Raw genomic sequence first — 25,699 nt, 5'->3', positions numbered from 1 at the left:
TTTGTGACCCTATGGACTGTAGCGCGCCACGCTTCTCATATCATGGCATTCTCTAGCAAGAATACTGGAGTGGGTTGCCATGCCCTCCTCCCGGGGGTCTTCCTGACCCAGGGATCAAACCCGAGTCTCCTGTGGCCCGGGTTTGATCACCTGCATTACAAGTGAGTTCTTTACTGCTGAGACACCAGGGAAGTCCCTTGGAGGGATACTACTCAACTGATAACATTTGATCTGTGGACCTTTAACAGAGGCAGGTGACATTTTGATAACAAATTACAGCAGAGCATAAGGAACGTTATACTGGAGTAGGGGTCAGGTAGTGGTTGAGCCCACAACCATGGTTAACAAGCCCAGATTTTATCCGAAGGCAATGGAAATCCATTTTGAAGGTATTTAAATAGAGTTTTGATGTAATGAAATTTGCTTCTTAGAAAGATCACTCTGGCTTCCCTGTGAAAAATGTAGGGGAGACTAGACAGAGGATGAAGGTACTCTAGTCTAGCATAGAAGCCATAGGTTGATAGAAATGGCTGGGTTCAAGAAATATTTAGAACAGACTCAGTAAAATGTAGTATTCAACTGGATGAGGAAAGTGAAGAAAATAAAGGAGTTAAAGGTGATGTTCATGATTCTGGCTTGAAAAACAGTTTTTCAAATAGCAATATCCTTTGCTAAATAGGCAAACAAAGAGAAAGAAGAGGAGGAACTGACATGTTCATTGCTGGCCACGTTAGTATATAAATACCTCTAGAAATTTTAAATGGGCTTCCCTGGTAGCTCAGCTGGTAAAAAATCTGCCTGCAATACAGGAGACCCTATTTCAATTCCTAGGTTGGGAAGATCCCCTGGAGAAGGGATAGACTACCCACTCCAGTATTCTTGGGCTTCCTTGGTGGCTCAGATGGTAAAGAATCTGCTTACAATGCGACAGGCTTGGTTTTGATCCCTGGGGTGGGAAAATTCCCTGGAGAAGGTCATAGCAACCCACTCCAGTACTCTTGCCTGGAGAATCCCCATGGACAGAGGAGTCTGTGGGCCACAGTGCTGGGGTCACAAAGAGTCAGATGCAGCTAAAAGAGCATGGCACAGAAATATTAAATAGACCTTTCAGTAGGCACAGTAGTTCGTTTCATGGATCTTGATCTTAGCCTAGAGAGATTGACCTGAAATGCAGATTGGGGTAATCTCAGCATGTGGGTCAGGGTTCTGGCAGCAAGTAGATGGCATCCTGGAAAGAAGTCACTTGAAAGGACTTTAATGAATGAACTATTTACAAAGTTATTGGCTGGGTTCAGGGAACACAGCAAGAGTTGGGGAAGTACTCTGGAATGAGCACAACTGAAAGCTACTACTATCCCGAGGCTCGAGGTGTAAAGGGAAAGGAAGAGTTACTGGAAGCTTCCAAGAGCTATCACTATCGGAGCAGGTTGCCTAACAGGAAGGGTCTTTGACCACTCCAATCCAGATCTAGGCATGTAAGAAGCCAGAAACAATAACAGCATCTTACCTCTTTCTCCTCCCAGGATCCAATTTCCTGCTGATATCCTTCTTGACAAAAACACACCATTAACCAAAGGACCAAAGAAGCAGTTTATAGAAAGCAACTTCCCAGGGCCTAGAACAGGATGAAGAAAGGTGGGCAATTTACCTGGAGGGGCAAAGAAGACACCAGCACAAGCCATATGTACATGATGAGGGACTAGATATTTGATAGGGACTCATTATCTGAGCCCTGGCAACGAGCTGACTCGCTGGAAAAGACCCTGGTGCTGGGAAAGATTGGAGGCAGGAAGAGAAGGGGAAGACAGAGGATGAGATGGTTCAATAGCATCACTGACTCAATGGACAGGAGTTTCAGCAAACTCCAGGAGATAGTGAAGGACAGGGAAGCCTGGCATGCTGCAGTCCACGGGGTTGCAAAGAGCAGGAAGCGACTGAGCAATCGAACAATAGATCATCTGGGAAGAAAACACAGATGGAAGGAAGACGGCAAAGACCTTCTTTGCCAAACATCAAAAGTTCAGAAAACAACTAAACTTGAGGGTCTAGAAAAAGTGAACTAATCATCAAAGCTAACAACAACCAAAAAAGATTTAGAAAAGCAGAGAAGCATAATGTCTCACACAATAACAATGAAAAAGAGAGAGGAGCAAACAGTGTCAAATGCTGTGATGAAGCAAAATAAAGATAGAAAAGGGTACGTGAAGTTTAGCTTGTATGGTGGCTATTTGAGGACTCGGGGGTTAGTAGCTGACTCAAAGAATAAGGAGCATGTCAAGAAATGAAAAGAACAGATATAGCTAATTTATTCCTTCAGGGGACTATGCAAGCATATATCCCTCTCCTTTGTTAAAGGATTGGACAGCATGTGTTGTTAGTCCCAACAGTTCAGCCCATTACAAGACATTGTAATTGGTCTTGATCTTTTTCTCTGGAGACTGGCCAGCCCAGGTTCAGGAAGAGGATGTAGCCTTAGGTGGCTGTGGTGTCTCCAGGGCTACCTGCCTTGAACACGTCTAAGAGTCAGAACGTTTGAAGAATGGCCACCATTTAAAAGGCTGGCATCTGGTTCTCTTTTCTACTCTGGGAATGACACTGTGGCTTTTCAGGGAAGGTCCAGCAGACTAAGGGGTCTGTCTGCTTAACTCCATTGAGATTATCACAGTCTTCACTGATGCCAGTGTGAGGACAGGGAGAAGCCTTTCCAGCCTTCCCTGTGTTGCCTCTAAGGGTTTTTATTACTCCACCTATCTTGAGATTTAAACATGAATCTCTGACGTGCAAGCCTTCTTTAGAAGACCAGATGTTGGCCGAGAAAACCACTCGGCTGTTCTACTTTCTCACATTCTTGTGTGACTGTGACATACGGTGTGAAGCAAATATTAGTGCCTGGAAATATAAAACATCAGGATGCATCTGAGTTATTCCTCCCCAGTTACGTTTGATCTGTGAATGGCAGAAACACTCCATTTCAGAGCCATATTTATCATTCAAAGTAAATCATGCATTTGGGGGGCATAAAATCAGATGCTTTAGAATGCATGCAATTACCAACTATTGCATATTCCTCCAAAGAAAGATTGGAATTATGCAGTCAATGAGAAGGATTGCTGCTTTAGAATGTGGCAAAGAGAAGCTAAGGTGAGAGATACATTATAATAGATTAATACTAAGCAAATGTTATTTTTCCCTTTCTTTTTCAATCCCAGAAACCAATCCCCATAGGGATAACTTTGTGGGGTATTTTTCTTTGTTTAGTTTTTATTTCTTGAAATTTGAAATCTGTAAATCAGATTTTTATAGGCCCAATAATATTTTCTGATTGATTTCCATTATATATTCAGAGACTAGTTTGCATAGAAAAGTAAATGTTAAGACATTAAAATTACCTTTTATATAATTGCTGGTGTGAGATTATCAATATATACATCAAGAATCGGTATGAGAGAAGCTGTATGTAAACGCTAAATTCAGTGTTACAGGTTAAGAAAATGTCCAGAGGAATTTTGCAACTGTAAGTTCAGTTTAGTTTCAGGAGGTTAAATGAACAATGGCAAAGGGACCTGAGTGTCCAGATTCAGAGCAGATCAGATCAGATCAGTAGCTCAGTCGTGTCCGACTCTGCGACCCCATGAATCGCAGCACGCCAGGCCTCCCTGTCCATCACCAACTCCCGGAGTTCACTCAGACTCATGTCCATTGAGTCAGTGATGCCATCCAGCCATCTCATCCTCTGTCGTCCCCTTCTCCTCCCTGCCCCCAATCCCTCCCAGCATCAGAGTCTTTTCCAATGAGTCAACTCTTCCCATGTGGTGGCCAAAGTACTGGAGTTTCAGCTTTAGCATCATTCCTTCCAAAGAAATCCCAGGGCTGATCGCCTTCAGAATGGACTGGTTGGATCTCCTTGCAGTCCAAGGGACTCTCAAGAGTCTTCTCCAACACCACAGTTCAAAAGCATCAATTCTTTGGCACTCAGCCTTCTTCACAGTCCAACTCTCACATCCATACATGACCACAGGAAAAACCATAGCCTTGACTAGACAAATCTTTGTTGGCAAAGTAATGTCTCTGCTTTTGAATATGCTATCTAGGTTGGTCATAACTTTCCTTCCAAGGAGTAAGCGTCTTTTAATTTCATGGCTGCAGTCACCATCTGCAGTGATTTTGGAGCCCCCAAAAATAAAGTCTGACACTGTTTCCACTGTTTCCGCATCTATTTCCCATGAAGTGATGGGACCGGATGCCATGATCTTCATTTTCTGAATGTTGAGCTTTAAGCCAACTTTTTCACTCTCCACTTTCACCTTCATCAAGGGGCTTTTGAGTTCCTCTTCACTTTCTGCCATAAGGGTGGTGTCATCTGCATATCTGAGGTGATTGATATTTCTCCCGGCAATCTTGATTCCAGCTTGTGTTTCTTCCAGTCCAGCGTTTCTCATGATGTACTCTGCATATAAGTTAAATAAACAGGGTGACAATATACAGCCTTGACGAACTCCTTTTCCTATTTGGAACCAGTCTGTTGTTCCATGTCCAGTTCTAACTGTTGCTTCCTGACCAGCATACACGTTTCTCAAGAGGTAGGTCAGGTGGTCTGGTATTCCCATCTCTTTCAGAATTTTCCACAGTTTGTTGTGATCCACAGAGTCAAAGGCTTTGGCATAGTCAATAAAGCAGAAATAGATGTTTTTCTGGAACTCTCTTGCTTTTTCCATGATCCAGCGGATGTTGGCAATTTGCTCTCTGGTTCCTCTGCCTTTTCTAAAACCAGTTTGAACATCAGGAAGTTCACAGTTCATGTATTGCTGAAGCCTGGCTTGGAGAATTTTAAGCATTACTTTACTAGTGTGTGAGATGAGTGCAATTGTGCGGTAGTTTGAGCACTCTTTGGCATTGCCTTTCTTTGGGATTGGAATGAAAACTGACCTTTTCCAGTCCTGTGGCCACTGCTGAGTTTTCCAAATTTCCTGGCATATTGAGTGCAGCACTTTCACAGCATCATCTTTCAGGATTTGAAATAGCTCACCTGGAATTCCATCACCTCCACTAGCTTTGTTCATAGTGATGCTTTCTAAGGCCCACTTGACTTCACATTCCAGGATGTCTGGCTCTAGGTCAGTGATCACACCATCGTGATTATCTGGGTCGTGAAGATCTTTTTTGTACAGTTCTTCTGTGTATTCTTGCCATCTCTTCTTAATATCTTCTGCTTCTGTTAGGTCCATACCATTTCTGCCCTGTATCGAGCCCATCTTTGCATGAAATGTTCCTTTCGTGTCTCTGATTTTCTTGAAGAGATCTCTAGTCTTTCTCATTCTGTTTGTTTCCTCTATTTCTTTGCATTGATCGCTGAAGAAGACTTTCTTATCTCTTCTTGCTATTCTTTGGAACTCTGCATTAGATGGTCAGATGTTTAGATTCAGAGTATCCAGATTAGGAATCAGCAAAAGCACTGACTTCACAGCATGAGACATGTCTTATGCAGGAAATCCCAAACTCCCCATCCTTATTTTGCCGTCTTAGTGCTCCTCCCCTTCCCCTCTGACTTCCACTACAAAGCACATACAGTTAGGGTGGCATAAGGATCTCAAAATTTATGCAGAATCGTTGCTCTGAAAATTGTCAGTTGAATACTATCTTAAAACTTCCGGCCTGTCAATGTAAGGGATAGAATAGGTAGTACTTACAGCTTAATTTTTAGAAACTACTTTTGAAATCATTGCCTTTGGTAGCTATGTTTCCCTGGGAAAGTAAAGTAAAATCCGACTGTTTGCAACCCCATGGACTGTAGCCTACCAGACTCCTCCATCCATGGGATTTTCCATGCAAGAAGACTGGAAGACCTTTCTGATTTGTATATTTTCATATTCTCATTCCTTTTCAGTTGATGGGATTCTCCAGGCAAGAACACTAGAGTGGATTGCCATGCCTCCTCCAGGGGTAATCTTCCCTACCCAGGGATCAAACCTGCAACTAAGTCTCCTGCATAGGCAGGCAGGTTCTTTACCTCGTAAGAGACACAGCTTCCATCCCTGAGTCAGGAAGATCCCCTGGAGGAGAGCATGACAACCCACTCCAGTATTCTTACCTGGAGAAACCCATGTTCAGAGGAGCCTGGTGGGCTACAGTCCGTAGGGTTGCAAAGAGTCAGACACTACTGAAGTGACTCAGCATGCACACGTGCATATTCTCTTTCCTGCAAATCCTCTCTTCCTTCCCTCAACAAGTCCATGCCCATGATATGCCATCAAGCCTGCTTTGAAAATCTTGACTCTAAACATTCTTTTTTTTTTTAATGACAAGCCCGTTCTTAAAAAAAAGTCTTCATTGAATGTGTTACAATATTGCTTCTGTTTTACCTTTTGGGTTTTTGGCTGCAAGGCATGTGGGATCTTAGTTCCCTGACCAGGGACCGAACCCACACATCCTGCATTTGAAGGTGAAGTCTTAAACACTGGACCACCAAGGAAGTCCCTACATCCTTCCTTTCTAAGGTATCAACTCTTCATTTCATCAAACTAGTGCTAATAGCTTTTTTAAATACAGTGTGCTTACTTTTGCAGTGAAGTATTGGGTATGGAGGCCTTCCCTGGTAGCTTAGTGGTAAAGAATCTGCCTGAAAGGCAGGAGACGCAGGTTCATTCCCTGGGTCAGGAAGACTCCCTTGGGGGAGGCATGGCAACCCATTCCAGTATTCTTGCCTGAAAAATCCCACGGACAGAGGGGCCTCGTGGGCTACAGTCCACTGGGTCGCAAAGAGTCAGACACAACTGAGATGGCTTAGCATGCATGCACACATTGGGTAAGAAAAGAGCCTTGGCTTTCTTAGGGGTAACAAAGCCTTTCTTTTTTTGGTAAGATCCAAATCATTCCTGCTCACCTAACAGGGGAGCTTATATGTAGTCATTGTTCCTGCTTTTCCCTCGGCCCTCCCTAACCATTTGTTCTCAAGATAGTCTTCTATACATATTTAAGTCTCAGTTCAAGTTCTGCCTTCTGCAATGAAGCTGCCTCTGTTCCTCCTGGAAGACTTATGCCGTCCTTCCTAGGCATTCCCATGGTATGTTTTTTATTAAAATATTTAAACCTATTTTACATTGCATTGTAATTTTATTTCTCCTCTCCTCAAACCACAATGTCCTTTAAATTAAAGCTTATCTCATTCTCGACCTAATCCCCAGCACTTGACATAGTATATGGTATATACCAATAACAACATGAATGACAAGGAGATACAGAAATAGAAAAAAAAAATAGAGCAATGAGAATAACAAAAAGCAAATGACAAGGCTCTCGAGACTTGTGGGTGCATGTGTGCTTAGGCGCTTCAGTCGTGCCTGGCTCTTTGGAGCCTATGGACTGTAGCCCACCAGGCTCATGGGGATTCTCCAGCAAGAACACTGGAGTGGGTTGCCATGCCCTTCTTCAAAGGAATCTTCCCAACCCAGGAATGGAACCGACATCTCCTATGTCTCCTGCATTGACAGGCAGGTTCTTTACCAATATTGACGCCGGGGAGGCTTACTATGAGGCTTACTCTGATCCAAAGTTGGTCTTGATCAATTTGCAGGTTAAAATTGTGAGAAGTAGGTATGGTTACAAGGAACAGAAAACCCCAAATTAAAAATGAGTTTAAAATGATAGAAGTTTATTTTTCCTTCACACTCAGCAGACCAGAGGTAGTAGGTCTGGATATGATATGTCAATCTGTGGTAGCAAGAATCCAGGATTTTTGTATCTTGTGATCTTCCTTGGTTTACTTCTATTCTTCAGATCCTTAAGATTATCCCATGCTTCAAGCTGGATACCAGAGCACCTCTGGAGCTCCAGCAGTCATGCCCACATTTAGGCAACAGGGGAAGAGAAGGACGGGAAGCTTCTGTTCTGACCCCACCTGCTTCTTTTCCTAACTCTTCTCAGAAGTTGTGAGTAGTACTTTTTCTTGTGCCTTATTGGCTGGAATTAATCACATGATCATTCTTAATTGAAAGGCATGGTGGGAAATGAAGTCTTTACTCTGAGAAGGGATGTGCCCAAATAAAAATTGGAGATTTGATAAAGAAGGAAGGAAGAACTGATATTAGGAGATAATTAGCAGTCTCTGGCATAAGTACATTACCAAATTTAACCCTCTCAACAACTTTATGAATGCTAACCTTAGGGTGCTATTATTATTGCCATTAACTCATTTGCCAAATTTGTGCATTACTATATATTAGATCTAGTTCTAGGACCTTGGTATTTCAAAGGAAATAAGGTGTGTAGGCCCTTGTCCTCTTGGTTTTATTGTGGTTGGGAAGGCAGGGTTAGGGTTAGACACATATGTAATATAATGTTAGACAGCAATAAGTTTCTTGAAAAAAAGTTAATCGGTGTAAGAGAATAGTGTATAATACAGTTAAGTTTAAATAGGATGATCCTGAAAGGACTTAGAAGGAGTAGCTTTTGATGGATGGAATCAGAAGAACATCTGAAGACAAGGTTTCCAGGCAAAAGGAATAAAAACACCTTCAGTTGGACATTAGGGAGTTAGTAAACATACTGGTGAGTGGGGAAATGAAATCAGAGAAAATGAGGCAGAACCAGACAACAAAGGGCTGCAGACAGTGACAGGAAATTTGGGTTTTATCCTGAGTTTGATATGGGCTGCTGGAGCTTTTGAGCCAATGAGTGCGATGATTAGATTTAGGCCTTAAACCACTTGGGTTATTTCATTAATAATGGACTCAAACAGCAAGAGGTCAGTGGAATAGAAGGCAAGGTGAAAGCAAATAAAGCAAAAGGGGGTCATTTAGAGAGTTTAGGTGAGAAATGATGGCAACTTGGACTAGGATGGTGACAATGATGAAGGTGATATGTGATCAGAGGCAGGATATATTAAAATCAGATGTGCGGGAAGAGTAAAATTCATCAAGGATGTCTTGTAGCTTTTTATGATGGTTGATTTTATGTGTGAACTTGGCTAGGCCACGGTACCCAGTTTTTGGAACTGGTTCCTGAATCTGATTAGATTTAAAGGCACAATGGCTATTTCCATTAACAATAAGAGCACAGATAGTCCCTGGTATAACGTGGCAAGAGCAATTCACAAAATATCACCATTGGATACTCCTAAACAATTAATTAATCAGATAAGTTTCTGAGTTTCCATGCATTTGATACCTCAGAAAACTGTTGTCAAGCAATGGGTACATACTAATTGCTCCTAATTGTATTGAACAAAGTGAGGAAATAAAAGAATGTACTCAGGGGTTCAAATCTCCAGTTTGTGGCTTGCATAAATGATCTAAAAATTTCTACGTCTATCTTGAAAGAAACTTTTATCGCTTGCAGCCAAAGGGCTGAAGTTGCTGAAAACCAAACCCCTAGTTTCATCCTGGAAATAGTTGAATTACAATGCAAATTGAATTTCCAACCTCACAGGGTGTCTGCTGTTAAAGTGAAGGCATCAACTGGGAAGGAATGGTATCCTGAAAATTGGAATGGGGACATATGGGAAGACCCTGATGAAGCTGAGAACACTGAAATTTCAATGAGTCCTCTTTGCTAGTAGAAGCAACTGTTCCATTCCCATCAGAGGAGATGAACTCTGCTTTACCTGAGAAAATCATAATGCCTCCCCTGAAGTAGTTGCCTTGCAAGACTTCATTGATTCTTCACTATTCTTTGTTTCTAGACCTATTTTAAGACTCTAGTTCCTGTAGGTTCCTGAGGTAGAAAGTGTGGCTTTCTACCTACCACTTTCTTTCCTACCACTTTCCTGAGGTAGAAAGTGTAGCTCATGAAGAGATTTAGTACACTCTGCAAGAATGATATGATTTTTCCAATGTGTATAAACAAAAATCCATGGACCACGTGGGGGAATAATTATTAAAAGTGTGGCAAAGCAGTGGAGTTGGTGATGGACAGGGAAGCCTGGTGTGCTGCAGTCCATGGGGTCGCCAAGAGTTGGGCACGACTGAGCAACTGAGCTGAACTGAAAGCAGTGGAAAGATCATAAAATTATATAAGGCAGAATTAGGGAGTTAGAACTTTTAACAGTTGGTTGTCTGGATGCCACATGAACCAAATGGGGGCTTACCTTAAATGAACTGAAGTGCAGAATAGCCTTGACATACTGCAGAGGAAGATATTCAAAGGCTTAGTTAGAAAGAATTTATCATTTAAGACCTGTCACCCAGCCTAGGAGAGTACAAAGGACGTATCTTTCTCCAGAACTTTCTCATATCTTCTCACAAATGTGAGAAATAAATTTGTGACAAGACCCAAAACATTCTTGAAAATCTCTGGGATTACTCTTCTCTGTAGGGCATACATTATACAGGGAACTGCTATCACTGAATTGGAAAACTTAAGTGCATTGAATGTAATTGGATCCCAGGATATCAAGGGCCAGGCTCCGGGCCCCTTGAATGAATGAAGGAGGGGCCAGCTACCCTCCAGGAAGGACTCTACTACCCTGCCAAAAATGTATTCAGTTACTCTTTCTCTTACTCTCCTCCAAAGGATCAACAGCTTTCTACCAGAGTACCTGTGCATTGAGGAAAAAGAAATGAGCTGACTTCTTGAGGATTATTGGACGCTAGCCCTGAATTGGCACTAATTCCAGGAGACCAAAAATGTCACTGCGTTTCACTAGGAGATAAAACAATTATTCTATTGAACTAGAAGTTTAGACTGCCACCTGCTACCATGAACTTCTCCTGCCTCTGAATCAACAGGCAAAGAGGAAGTTACTGCAGACAGGCAGCCAAATTTCTGATTATTACTAAGAAGAAACTGCACTGCTGCTCCACAATGGAGGTAAGAAAGAGTATGTGTGGAACACAGGAAATCCTTTAGGGTGTCTCCAGACCTCCCATGTCCTGGGTTTAAAGTCAGTGGAAAGCTACAACAACCCTATTCAGGTAAGAAAACTAATGGTCCAGATCCTTCAAGAATGAAAGTTTGGGTCACCCTACCAGGTACAAAATCATTACTAGATGCAGTGTTTGCTAAAGGCAAAGGACATATAGAATGAGGAATACAAGAAGGTATTCGAAAATACGACATGGCCAGTTACAGAAATGAGGGCTGTAATTATCATAAGCATTTTTTCTTATTTTGCTGTGAACATATTTATAAATTTTACCTTATATATTATATATTTTCTTTATGTATTATAATATAATATCTTTGGGGTTTTTATCCTTTTATCATACAACATAAGATATATTGGCTTTACATCATAGTATTTAACCAAAGGATGTCAAAGCGAAAAGTAAACATCAGCTGAGGACTTTGCATCCTATTCTAGGGACAATAATACTGCTTTTATGGTTATACATGGGATTTTTGTATCCTGTTAGACAGAAGTATGACCTTGATATGCCCTTTATTGGAGATTAAATATGGTGTATGTACATGTATATGAGTTCCAACTTGACAAGGGGTGAACTGTGAAAGTTAATTATCCTGTTCACTTCATTAGATACTTCTGTGAAGATATTTTAAAAATGTGATTAACATTTAAGTCAGTAGACTTCAAATAAGGGAGATTACTCTGCATAGTGTGGGTGGGCCTCATCCAATCCATTGAAAGCCCAAGATAAAAGACTAAGATTCCCCAACAGAAGAAGGAACTTTGCCTGCAGACTGTGTGGGTATTCAAGTAACTGCTGCTGCTAGGTCACTTCAGTCGTGTCCGACTCTGTGCGACCCCATAGACGGCAGCCCACCAGGCTCCCCGTCCCTGGGATTCTCCAGGCAAGAACACTGGAGTGGGTTGTCATTTCCTTTTCCAATGCATGAAAGTGAAAAGTGAAAGTGAAGTCGCTCAGTTGTGTCCAACTCTTCACGACCCCATGGACTGCAGCCTACCAGGCTCCTCCGTCCATGGGAATTTCCAGGCAAGAGTACTGGAGTGGGGTGCCATTGCCTTCTCCGACTCAAGTAACAACCTCAGAGAAAAGGAAAGATATAAGCATCTGAATGCAAAGTTCCAAAGAATAGCAAGAAGAGATAAGAAAGCCTTCCTCAGTGATCAATGCAAAGAAATGGAGGAAAACAACAGAATGGGAAAGACTAGAGATCTCTTCAAGAAAATTAGAGATACCAAGGGAACATTTCATGCAAAGATGGGCTCGATAAAGGACAGAAATTGTATGGACCTAACAGAAGCAAAAGATAATAAGAAGAGGTGGCAAGAACACACAGAAGAACTGTACAAAAAAGATCTTCACGACCCAGATAATCACGATGGTGTGATCACTGACCTAGAGCCAGACATCCTGGAATGTGAAGTCAAGTGGGCCTTAGAAAGCATCAGTTCGAACAAAGCTAGTGGAGGTGATGGAATTCCAGTTGAGCTCTTTCAAATCCTGAAAGATGATGCTGTGAAAGTGCTGCACTCAATATGCCAGCACATTTGGAAAACTCAGCAGTGGCCACAGGACTGGAAAAAGTTAGTTTTCATTCCAGTCCCAAAGAAAGGCAATGCCAAAGAATGCTCAAACTACCACACAATTGCACTCATCTCACATGCTAGTAAAGTAATGCTCAAAATTCTCCAAGCCAGGCTTCAGCAATACGTGAACTGTGAACTTCCTGATGTTCAAGCTGGTTTTAGAAAAGGCAGAGGAACCAGAGAGCAAATTGCCAACATCCGCTGGATCATAGAAAAAGCAAGAGAGTTCCAGAAAAACATCTATTTCTGCTTTATTGACGATGCCAAAGCCTTTGACTGTGTGGATCACAATAAACTGTGGAAAATTCTGAAAGAGATGGGAATACCAGACCACCTGATCTGCCTCTTGAGAAATTTGTATGCAGGTCAGGAAGCAACAGTTAGAACTGGACATGGAACAACAGACTGGTTCCAAATAGGAAAAGGAGTATGTCAAGGCTGTATATTGTCACCCTGCTTATTTAACTTATATGCAGAGTACATCATGAGAAATACTGGGCTGGAAGAAGCACAAGCTGGAATCCAGATTGCCAGGAGAAATATCAATAACCTCAGATAGGCAGATGACACCACCCTTATGGCAGAAAGTGAAGAGGAACTCAAAAGCCTCTTGATGAAGGTGAAAGTGGAGAGTGAAAAAGTTGGCTTAAAGCTCAACATTCAGAAAACGAAGATCATGGCATCTGGTCCCATCACTTCATAGGAAATAGATGGGAAAACAGTGGAAACAGTGTCAGACTTTATTTTGGGGGCTCCAAAATCACTGCAGATGGTGACTGCAGCCATGAAATTAAAAGAAACTTACTCCTTGGAAGGAAAGTTATGACCAACCTAGATAGCATATTGAAAAGCAGAGACATTACTTTGCTAACAAAGGTCCGTTTAGTCAAGGCTATGTTTTTCCTGTGGTCTGTATGGATGTAAGAGTTGGACTGTGATGAAAGCTGAGTGCTGAAGAATTGATACTTTTGAACTGTGGTGTTGGAGAAGACTTTTGAGAGTCCCTTCGACTGCAAAGAGATCCAACCAGTCCATTCTGAAGGAGATCAGCCCTGGAATTTCTTTGGAAGGAATGATGCTAAAGCTGAAACTCCAGTACTTTGTCCACCTCATGTGAAGAGTTGACTCATTGGAAAAGACTCTGATACTGGGAGGGATTGGGGGCAGGAGGAGAAGGGGATGACAGAAGATGAGATGGCTTGATGGCATCACTGACTCGATGGAAGTGAGTCTGAGTGAACTCCGGATATTGATGATGGACAGGGAGGCCTGGCGTGCTGCGATTCATGGGGTCGCAAAGAGTCGGACATGACTGAGCAACTGGACTGAACTGAACTGAACAACATCTGCTTATCTCTGCATCTCCAGCCTGTTGGTCTTCCTTGTAGATTCCAGTCTTACCAGCCCTTACAATTGCATGAACGGAATTAAAAAATACATCTGTCTTTCTATAAGTACATACATCCTATTGGGTCTCCTTTCTGGAGGAGTGGGATTGATTGAGTTTTGATGTGAGCAACTAGGTGAATGGTTGTAACATTGGCCACAATGGGACAGGCAGTGAATTGAATGGCAGTGAAGAAAAGAGAGAGGAAATGGAGAGAAGTCGGAGTTTTATTTTAGATGTGCTAACTTTGAGAACCTTATCACACAGCCAAGTGGAGGTGTAGAGTAATACATCTATAAAGCAGTGTAATGCTGGAGGGGGCAGGGGATAGGTCAGAACTAGAAATCCAAAACTGGGAGTCATCTGTATATAGAAGATGTTTAGAACATTGGGATTAATTAGCTCAACTACGGAGAGAATGTTGATAGAGAGCAGATGACTGAGGACTGAGTCCCTACGAAGTCCACTCTTTAGAGGTCAGGAAAGAGGGAAATCAAGCAAAAGAAACTAAACGAGGACAGACCCAGATACAAGAAAACCCAGGAGGGTAGAGTGATCCAGAAAATAGATAAAGAAGCTGTCTTAGAAACAGAGCATTCATCAACTGTGTCAGATGCTGCTGAGAATTGGGAATTGTTCATTGTATTTGGTGTATAAGAGATTCACCTTGAGAAATGGAATATCAGTAAACAGCGGGGACAAACCATGACTGGGGTGGGTTAAAGAGAAAACAGCTATTACGGAAGGAAAGCTAGCAAGTATAGACAACTTTCTAGGAAGTTTCAACTATGAAGATGAGCAGAGAAATGGGGAGTTGATGCAGGATTTCATGGGATTTAAGAACAGAGGCAGATTGGTGAGATTGCAGAGGGAGGACAAAGGAGGCCACTAAAATTTTTTTAAATTTCAGCCTTTCATCATTAATGTTTTCAAATTATTGAACATTGAATGCAGGGATAATTCCTTAGGTTTTTATGCATTACCAGGCAAGTTCTGCTTTTGAACTGTGGTGTTGGAGAAGACTCTTGAGAGTCCCTTGGACTGCAAGGAGATCCAACCAGTCCATTCTAAAGGAGATCAGCCCTGGGATTTCTTTGGAAGGAATGATGCTAAAGCTGAAACTCCAATACTTTGGCCACCACCTCATGTGAAAAGTTGACTCATTGGAAAAGACTCTGATGCTGGGAGGGATTGGAGGCAGGAGGAGAAGGGGATGACAGAGGATGAGATGCCTGGATGGCATCATTGACTCGATGGACGTGAGTCTGAGTGAACTCCGGGAGTTGGTGATGGACAGGGAGGCCTGGCGTGCTGCGATTCATGGGGTCGCAAAGAGTCGGACATGACTAAGTGACTGAAATGAATTGAACTGAACGGAACTGAGGCAAGTTCTAGCATTGTTTAAGGAAAGATGGCTCTAACAATTATATGGCACCTGGAGTCATATATCCTTACCACAATGAAGTCCCAGGAAAATTTTTTACTTTTTAGTATGGAAGATATTTCTGAAATTTTTTATGGTGATGTTAGCAATTCAATACAGAGAGAAAGGGATGCAGGAGAGAAAAAAAAAAAACTGCAACAGGAAAGTTATAAATAGGCAAGAGAGGATGGGATTGAATGTATTCATGGAAGGTAGATATTAATTCGGAGAAGGCAGTGGCACCCCACTCCAGTACTCTTGCCTGGAAAATCCCATGGATGGAGGAACCTGGTAGGCTGCAGTCCATGGGGTCTCGAAGAGTGGGACACGACTGAGCGACCTCACTTTCACTTTTCACTTTCATGCATTGGAGAAGGAAATGGCAACCCACTCCAGTGTTCTTGCCTGGAGAATCCCAGGGACAGCAGAGCCTGGTGGGCTGCCGTCTATGGGATCGCACAGAGTTGGACACGACTGAAGTGACTTAGCAGCAGAAATTAAATTAGACCAGGGAGAATTAAATTAAAGCAGGGAGGCTGAGTATATGCATAAAAATACAGACAGATGAGTGATGGGGAAAAAGTGTAGTTTTCTTCTGATTGCTTTGAATCTTATCTCCCCCCTCACACACCCCCTCGCCCCAGTGAAATAAGAGTTGAAGTCATCATTTAGATGTAGAATATTAGGAAGGGGTTAGAGTTTTGAGGAATTAGAAAAGCGTGTGATAAGCCATTTGAGAGTGTGGAAGCAGAACTTGTCCAGGAAAATGCAGGAAGACTGTTGGGTTCTGGTGAGTCCTTCTTCACATCTGCCATCACAAATTCAGAATAATGTTGTTGTTTAGTCACTAAGTTGTGTCTTACTCTTTTATGAGCCCAAGGACTATAGTCCACCAGGCTCCTCTGTCCATGGGATTTTCCAGTCAAGAAAACCAACATCTGGTGGATCATAGAAAAAGCAAGAGAATTCCAGAAAAACATCTACTTCTGCTTCATTGACTATGCCAAAATCTTTGACTGTGTGGATCACAACAAACAGTGGAAAATTATTAAAGTGATGGGGATACCAGACCACCTGACCTGCCTCCTGAGAAATCTGTATACAGGTCAGGAAGCAACAGTTAGAACCGGACATGGAACAACAGACTGGTTCCAAATTGGGAAAGGAGTATGTCAAGGCTATATATTGTCACCCTACTTATTCAACTTATATGCAGAGTACATCATGGGGAATGTTAGGCTGGATAAAACACAAGCTGGAATCAAGTTTGCCATGAGAAATATCAATAGCCTCAGATATGCAGATGACACCACCCTTACAGCAGAAAGTGAAGAGGAACTAAAGAGCCTCTTGATGAAAGTAAGAGAGGAGAGTGAAAAAGCTGGCTTAAAACTCAACATTCAGAAAAAAAAGATCATGGTATCCAGTTCCATCAATTCACAGCAAATAGATGGAGAAACAGTAGAAACAGTGGCAGACTTTATTTTCTTGGGCTCCAAAATCACTGCAGATGGTGACTGGAACCATGAAATTAAAAGACGCTTGCTCTTTGGAAGAAAAGCTATGATCAACCTGCTGCTGCTACTGCTGCTGCTAAGTCACTTCAGTCGTGTCCAACTCTGTGCAACCCCACAGATGGAAGCCCACCAGGCTCCACCATCCCTGGGATTCTCCAGGCGAGAACACTGGAGTGGGTTGCCATTTCCTTCTCCAACGCATGAAAGTGAAAAGTGAAAGGGAAGTCACTCAGTTGTGTCCGACTCTTCACAACCCCATGGACTGCAGCCCACCAGGCTTCTCCGTCCATGGGACTTTCCAGGCAAGAGTACTGGAGTGGGTTGCCATTGCCTTCTCCAATGATCAACCTAGACAACATATTAAAAAGTAGAGACATTACTTTACCAACAAAGGTCCATATATTCAAAGCTATAGTTTTTCCAGTAGCCATGTATTGATATGAGAGTTGGGCCATAAAGACAGTTGAGTGCCAAAGAATTGATTCTTTTGAACTGTAGTGTTGGAGGAGACGCTTGAGAGTCCCCTGCACAGCAAGGAGATATAACCAGTCCATCCGAAAGGAAATCAGTCCTGATAATTTATTGGAAAGACTGATGCTAAAGCTGAAACTCCAATACTTTGGCCATCAAATGTGAAGAACTGACCCAGTGGAAAAGATCCTGATTCTGGGGAAGATTGAAGGCAGGAGGAGAAGGGGACAATAGAGGACAACAGAGATGCTGGATGGCATCACCGACTTGGACATGAGTTTGAGCAAGCTCCGGGAGTTGGTGAGGGACAGGGAGGCCTGGCGTGCTGCAGTCCATGGGGTCACAAAGAGTCGGACAGGACCGAGTGACTAAACTGAACTGATGGTAAAGAAACACTGCAGATGTAATTAAGGTTAAGTAGAGTTTAATATGGGCTTCCCTCGTAGAGAAGGAAATGGGAACCCACTCCAGTACTCTTGCCTGGAAAATCCCAGGGACAGAGGAGCCCAGTGGGCTATAGTCCATGGGGTCACAAAGAGTCGGACATGATTGAGCAACTTCACTTTACTTCACTTCCCTCGTAGCTCAGTTGGTAAAGAATCTGCCTGTGATGCAAGAGACCTGGGTTTGATTCCTGGGTCAGGAAGATCCCCTGCCAAAGGAAATGGCAATCCACTCCAGTATCATTGCCTGGAAAATCCCATGGACAGAGGAGGCTGGCGGGCTACAGTCCACAGGGTTACAAGAGTCGGACACGGCTTAGCAACTAAACCACCACCACCACCAGAGTTTAAGATAAAAGTGATTATCTAGGTGGCCCATGGTAATCACAGGAGATATTTAAAAGTAGAAATATAGAAAAGGGGGTCAGAGAAATTCAAGGAATTTCAATAAATTTATTAGATAGTAAATGAGTGTTGCTTCAAACCACTGTTTGTTGTAGTTTGTCATGGCATCAACAGGGAATTAATATGTAGGTTGCAAAGGTCAAGTTGTTGATAGACTATGCAAAGGAATGATCACTAGTAATGGACTAAACAATCCTACCAAGCAGGGTAAGGAAGAAGAAGTAAAATGAGAAGGATGATGAGACAAAGTGAATTAAAATTTTTGGAAATTCCTTGGCAGTCCAGTGGTTAAGACTTTGCCTTATAAAGCAGGGGATGAGGGTTCAATCCCTGGTCAAGAGATAAGATCCTCTATGCCTTGTGGGCAAAAACAAAACAAAACAAAAAACGGAAGCAATATTATAACAGATTCAATAAAGACTTAAAACATGGTCCACATCAAAAAAAAAAATCTTAAAAAATAATAAAATGAAAAAAATACACTTGATGGATTGAATAAGTATTAGAATCACATGCTGAAGGAGGTAAGCTGGACCCAGAATATGGCCATCAGAGTGTATGGTTGAAATGGGATAAAAGCAAGAAATTTGGAATCGCAAAGGACAAATTATTGTTAAAAGCCAGGAGAGTGGATGGATTATCTGTATATGTGCTGAAGCTACATAACATGGTGACAGGAATGATCATTGAGAAAGACCTGGAGAATGAGCCAGGCACTAAAGTCTCAGATGAAAGGTAAGGAAAGAGCAGGGGTACTGACGGACGATGGTGTCATGAATGGATGACAGATAGTAGTTTGATGTCATGCATATGTGCTAAGTCACTCAGTCACATCTGATGCTTTTTGACCCTATGGACTAGAGTCTGTGAGGCTTCTCTGTCCATGGAATTCTCCAGGTAAGAATGCTGGAGTGGGTTGCCATGCCCTCCTCCAGGGGACCCTCCTGACCCAGGGATCGAACCCATACCTCCTGCATTGGCAGGTGGGTCCTTTACCACTAGCACCACTGGGGAAGTCCCCATAGTTTGATGGCACTTGCTTCAAAAGTCATTGGGTTTGTGGGTGGTCAGAGGAGAGATGATTTAGAAACTGTAACAAAGAACAAGGAGGACAATTATTTTACAAAAAAATGTCATAGAGAAACAGCTATCATAGGAGAGAACTTTAGGAAAACATTCATTTTCCCTTAAAGAAAGATGATGAGAAAATCCTTTATAAAATAGCTTTTTTTTTTCGCTCCCTGATGATCAACTATGATTCCAAAGAGAAATGTGGAACAGTTTGGTGCTTTGGAGAAAAATGATAGCTTGCGTTAGATTTTGTTTTTGCTCTTCAGTCGCTAAGTTGTATCTGACTCTTTGTGATCCTGTGGACTATAGCACACCAAGCTCCCCTGTCCCCGCTATCTCCCAGAGTTTGTTCAGTTTCATGTCCATTGAGTTGGTGATGATATCTAACCATCAATCCTCTGCTGCCCCCTTAGAATTAGGGTTGTATAGAGCTATAGTAGCATAGGAGTCCTTGTAAAGAATATCATGTGAGCTTGGACCTCTTGTGGACATAGAAGTCATGAAAGCCTTTTTTGGAGAAGGTGGGCCTTTGATTCTAATTTTACCTTCTTTCTTGGAGTTGATTATTTAAGCAATGGGGCTGAAGTGGTAGTATTATAGAGGTAGGGATTAATGGTATTATTAGGTTCATGAGACAATCTCTGGACATTCCTTAAATCCTGATGTTTTACATTTAATAACACCGAGGCACAGGGAGATTGAATAAATCTTATGAATTTTGTCAGCATGCAAGTTGGAAGGCTAGGATCCAAGTTCAAGCAATTGAAGTCTAGAGAAGGGAGTTTTAACTATGATGTGAGAGGCACTCTGGATTGCTTGCTGACTAATGGATGGATTCAGAGGGATCTGGTATTTGGGAAAACATCCTTGCTGGGGGTTAGGGTTACGTCAGTTTGCTGAAGATCCAACACCAATGAAACACTGGCTTGAGTCTATGAGACTTTGAAGACTTATGGCCATAATGCTGTGTTCTTTAGTCTCTTACTCTTAGAATACTAACTACTCCTAGAAACCCAGTCACCATGCTGTAAGGAAGCCCAGAAGAGAAATGGAGGCCACAGGCCCTGAGACTCAGCTGACCTGTCACTGGATCAATGGAACCAGCTTGCCAGGCATGGGGGTAAGATATCTTGAGTATAAATCCCCCAGCCCTAAACTGTGCTCCCCAATTGATGCCACATGGAGCAGACACAGGCCTCCCCTTTTGAGTCTTGCTCAAATCTCATATTTATGAGAAAAATAAATAATTGTTATTGTAAGCCACAAAATTTAAAAGTTTGTGATACCACAATAAATAACTGGAAAATTGAACCACCAAGTTACCAGATATCCAAGAGCTTTTGTTTCCCCAGCTGTAAAGTGAAGATCAGAGCATCAGACCAGAGGTTTATCATACAAATTCATGGGATGTGGAAACACACATATTCTGGTCAAAGTTGCCTTCCCCAATATCGTGCCCCCCTACACATCCCAGATTAGAGAAAAGAGCCAGAAGTGTTTATTTTAAGAAAATTGTTTCCTTCTGCTGTGTATCTGTGGTTGTTGTTCAGCCACTAAGTCAAGTATGTGTGCATGCTAAACTGCTTCAGTTGTGTTCAACTCTTTGCAACCCTATGGACTGTAGCCCACCAGGCTCCTTTGTCCATGGGATTCTCCAGGCAAGAATACTTGAGAGGGTTGCCAATTTCCTCCTCTAGGGGATCTTCCCGACCCAAGGATTGAACCCACATTTCTTCTATCTCCTGCATTGGCAGGCAGATTCTTTACCATTAGTGCCATCTGGGAAGCCCTGCAAGGCAGAAAGAAGATTATTCTATCTATTGATTCTGATTCTCCAAATAGTTCACATTCTCACTGGATTCAGGTCTCTGATCAAATTCCGTCTTCCTAGCGAGGCTTTTCTTGGCTCCCCTGTAAAAAATATAAAATACTCTTTAACTTAATATTAATTAATATTAATACTGTTAATATTCATGACTTTTCTTCATAGCTTTGATCATCATCTGAATAGCAGTATATATTTGTATGTTTATTATATTGTTTCACTCAGTAAACACAAAATCTCACAAGAGCTGGGATTTTTCACTATTTTGTGCTCTACTATCTTTGCAGCACCCAGGACAGTGCCTGACATAGAGCAGGAATTCGATAAATATTGGCTGAATGATTAATGAATGAACTTTCTCTGGTATGGTCCTTGCTTTTGTTTTAATTTACTTCTTTCAGATGGTATGTGCAAGACATGTTGAACAGAGTACTGACTTCAAGATTAGAAAGACTGTAAGAAAGGAAAAGGCAGTCAAATATGCCAATTACTTCCAAAGGGTAATGGCATATTTTGAAATTTGGAGGCTGCTTTATTAAAATTCATTTTGTGCTACATAAAATAAGGAATTGGGAGCCTGACAGAAACGAAGCTCAAATAGGCATTCATTTCCTTTATCTTTTTACAAGACAGATCAATTAGTAATTTTATGCTTGAAAAAACTCATTTTTAAATGTTATGTGGGACTCAGTGTAATATCAAATCTGGCCTAGTGTCACCTTTATTAGGGAATTGAAAGCACTTCTACATCTGTGCATTCCACCAAGGAAAAAAAATACTCAGCAACTCAGTTTTTGCCATCTAAAGTTTATAACAGGAGGAGAAAAACGGGCAGAGAAATGATCTTGTTTCATAATTAACTCCCACAAAAAGTTAAGGCAAATGATCAGCTCTGGAATGGAACGTTTTGGGCTACACTTCCATTCGTAAACCAAGCCATGGAAACCCTCCCAGACAGGTGTGTTAGAGTCCAGATGGCCTCAGTGAGGGTCCAGGAAGCCAGTGCCTTCTGCTGTGTTCCTGGCCACTCGCACAGGCTCTCTGGATTTGGCGGCAGCAGCGCCCAGCTGGGGGGCGGCCACGGGGGCGTGCAGGTGGTGCTAGATGAGAAGCAGAGTTTCCAAGCAAGAGACTGCCTTGCTCCGGGAGAACTGCCTCCCTTTTCACTACCGGGTTATAAAACTAAGATCCAAGTCCGTTTGCAGCTGATAAAGATCCCAGATACCTTTTTGATAAGAGAGCTTAGGTGTTACTTAACCTCAGTATCCTAACTGGGGTAATTGCACCCTGCCACTTGAAATTTCCCCTGAGAATTCAATCAGAACCAGCCTTGGCCTTTGCTTTTCTGTCCCCTTTTGGGTTGCTGTGTGGCTATTAAACAGCTGCTGAGCTCCACTCTACCCAACACAAAACAGTGTGTATTCTTTATGAATTGGATATTGGGGTAAGGATGGGGAATGTTGGCAAGCCTCCATGTGGATCTAGTTCTAGCAGGATGTTTTGCTGGTATAACTATAAACAAGGAAACTTTGGCCCTTTTGAACGCAAACAGTGTCTTAGGGAAGTGATGCTGACTGATGCATTTGGTCCCTTCCAGTGAGAATAAGGCAGTGAGGGAACTCTGCAAGTCACCAATCTGATGATGGACTCTCTACCTGGTGGAAGGAGCCCTATGGGATGACTACTGTGCAAACAGCCCTACCAAGAAAAACTCAAAGAACCATATTCAAAGTACTGGAAGGAAGCCTTGTCTTTCTTCTCTCCTCTCAGCACTTCCAGGCCCACTGTGGCTCAGAGGGTAAAGCATCTGCCGGCAATGTGGGAGACCTGGGTTCGAACCTTGGGTCGGGAAGATCCCCTGGAGAAGGAAATGGCAACCCAGTCCAGTGTTCTTGCCTGAAGAATCCCATGGACAGAGGAGTCTGGTGGGCCACAGTCCTCGGGGTCGCAAAGAGTCAGACACGACTGAGCGACTTCACTTTCACTTTCTTTCAGCACTTCCATCAACTTACCCTCCATCCAGCATTCATGTTCTAGAAGAGGCTTATCCATGGAGGTAGAACCCCTTTGGAAGAAGGCTGAAAGCTCCCAGTTCCCCAAATATCTACCTTCTCATTCTCTTAGCACTTTGTTGGGTTAAGACTGCATTTTCAGAAGGAATTGTTAAAATAAGAGTGTGTTAATTCAGAAATCTATTCATAGCTACATTTACTATGCCAGCAGGTTTTAAATAGTCCCCTGTACCAAACTCAACCAAAGGAAATCCTCAAAGAGGACAGACTTCCAGGTTACATCCATGCCTGCGCCTGATTCCAGGAGTGCTACTTAGGGCTCCATCCTTCTCTCACAACCAGACGGCTTCCGTGGACAAGCAAAGGGAAGGCGGGCTACTGTAGGAATATTACTCAGGGCACTTTAATTTATAGAAAGAGAAATAATTCACTAATACTAGTTCCTTGACAGTGGAAAAAAAATGTGACTAGCTAAAGTGTCTATAAGTCCTTTTCTGTATTCTTCTCTTTGTATAAATCCATATTTACAGGAAAAAAAAATGCTCATCTTGTACTTTTCTGCACAGATGTGTGAGCTAGTCCTTCAAAGTCTTCAAATAAGACATGTCAAGTTTTTCTCCCCAAAATAAGCTGCTTTCATCAATATTAAATTCTGCTGAAGCAGTTTGTGTCACTTAGAATTGTGATGGTTTCAAGCAACAGAAAGTTTAGCTGTAGTTCAAACAAATAGACTTTTCTCACATAACCAGAACTCCAGAGGTGGGTGGTTCAGAATCAGCACAGTCGCTCTAGGAAGTTTATATTAAAGAGCTAGGCTCCTTCTGCCTCCTGCTTCATCATTCTTAGCTTGTGTCTATTAATCAGTACTTTGTGATTGTAAGGTGGCTGCGTTCCTACCATTGACCTTGATAGTGTACAGATACAAATTGCCTTTGGTATGAATCAACATACATGGTCCCCAGAAAAAATTTCCATCAGCAGTAAATTTACTACTTGTAGGATTTACAGTGTCAAACCTACTCTTGTCCTCCTCCTCTATCAACCTCAGGCATACAGTCTTGAAACCCAGCTTCAGGATACTAGTTGGAAGAAAAAACTTTCCCTCCACCCTCTTACGTTCAGTCTTGGAGGTCTGTGGATTAAACTAACAAAAGCCATGTTAAGAGGAGAAAGGCACAGAATTTTTCTGAATAGTCATATGCACAGTAGTTCATAGGAATGACACTTAAGTCTGATCAGACTCAGGGGCTTTTACATCATTTTACCATAGGAAAGGGGGTTAGGCTTCAACAATTACAAATTGTGATTAGGAAACATTTAGGGGAACTAAGGGGACAAAAAGGGCTATTTTAGTAAGATTTGTTTATATGAACTCATCTTGGTGTTGATGCCTCATCTCAGGTGATAAAGAGTCACTTTTTTCTTCTTGTGACAAGGGGGTCACCTTCTCAAAAGGGAAATTTATGCTTTGTTTTTAGGCAGAGAAAGGGAGAGCAGAGAACTCTTCCTGTATCTGTTGATTCTCAATTGCCTTCAGCTTAAAGCAATCTTTGGGTCAAAATGGCATAATTTGGGGGGTTACATCCTGATCCCCATCAACATCTATCTGCAAGATCCCCTACATATTGCCAGTTATTGAGGAGAGGAAAGTTGATTGTTTCATGTTGGAATTTTATTTGAGTCTATAAAAGGTCTGAAGATGAAAGTCTTTAATAAGGGGAGTCTCTGTATAAGTGTTAAATTAATGATGATGAGCCTCACAGTTGATTATGGCCCAGAAATATATCACAACACTGCAGCTGAGCACGCGGCACTAAACAGTGGGATAAGTCAACTGTTCTTTCCTTGGACAGTAAAGAATCTGCCTGCAATACAGGAGACCCAGGTTCAATCCCTGAGTCAGGAAGATCTCCTGGAGAAAGAAATTCTTCTTGCCTGAAGAATTCCATGGACAGAGGAGTGTGACACGATCGAGCAACTAACACTTCATTATCGTTCAACCTGGTGGACAGAATGAGACCTGGGATATGTAAATGTTGATGGCTGGGTTAGAGAGACAGAGAGAAGACAAAACAAAACGGTAGCACTGCAGATGCTGCTGTGCTAAGTGGTCACCCTAGGGGAGGGCTTAGCAGCTGGAAAGTAGAAGGTAACTTTGAAATCCAGCTTAATCTTCTCCCTGAACCAGGGGGCCAAATCTGCTTTCATGGCTAGAGTCAAATGCCCTAATTATTACCCAATTTGCTTTAAACTGATTCCTTTTAGTTTATTAACAAGTTTATGAGTTAGGTTTCAGTGAACTCTTCACCTATACAAGTCTTTTTGTTTTTCCGTCTTGATTTCAAGAGTGAGTTAGTGAAATTATTGACCAAGATTGGGTCACGGCAATGAAATGCAAACTACGGTTGTTGAATTGAGGTGAAGAATCAGATTCACTTGGGAAAATTCAATCTCATTCTCTCTTCTTGTCACTAATGGCCTTGAGGAAGAACCTTCTGTAAACACTATAATTAGTATTATATAAACAGAGGCTTTATCTAGGTTTTCAATGGCCTCTGGGAGGTGGTCTCAGGTCCAACCCATGCACAGATCTAGGTGGGAAAAAATTTATTCTGTAATAGGTGTGGGTTTAAAACCCAGTTCTTCCTCCACTGCTGCTTTGGAATAGAAAGTTCCTGAACAGTCTGTTAAAAGGCAATT

The sequence above is a fragment of the Bos javanicus genome, chromosome 10, assembly GCF_032452875.1.
Source record: "Bos javanicus breed banteng chromosome 10, ARS-OSU_banteng_1.0, whole genome shotgun sequence".
Classification (NCBI taxonomy): Eukaryota; Metazoa; Chordata; class Mammalia; order Artiodactyla; family Bovidae; genus Bos; species Bos javanicus.
Note: the sequence above shows the minus strand (reverse complement) of the source record.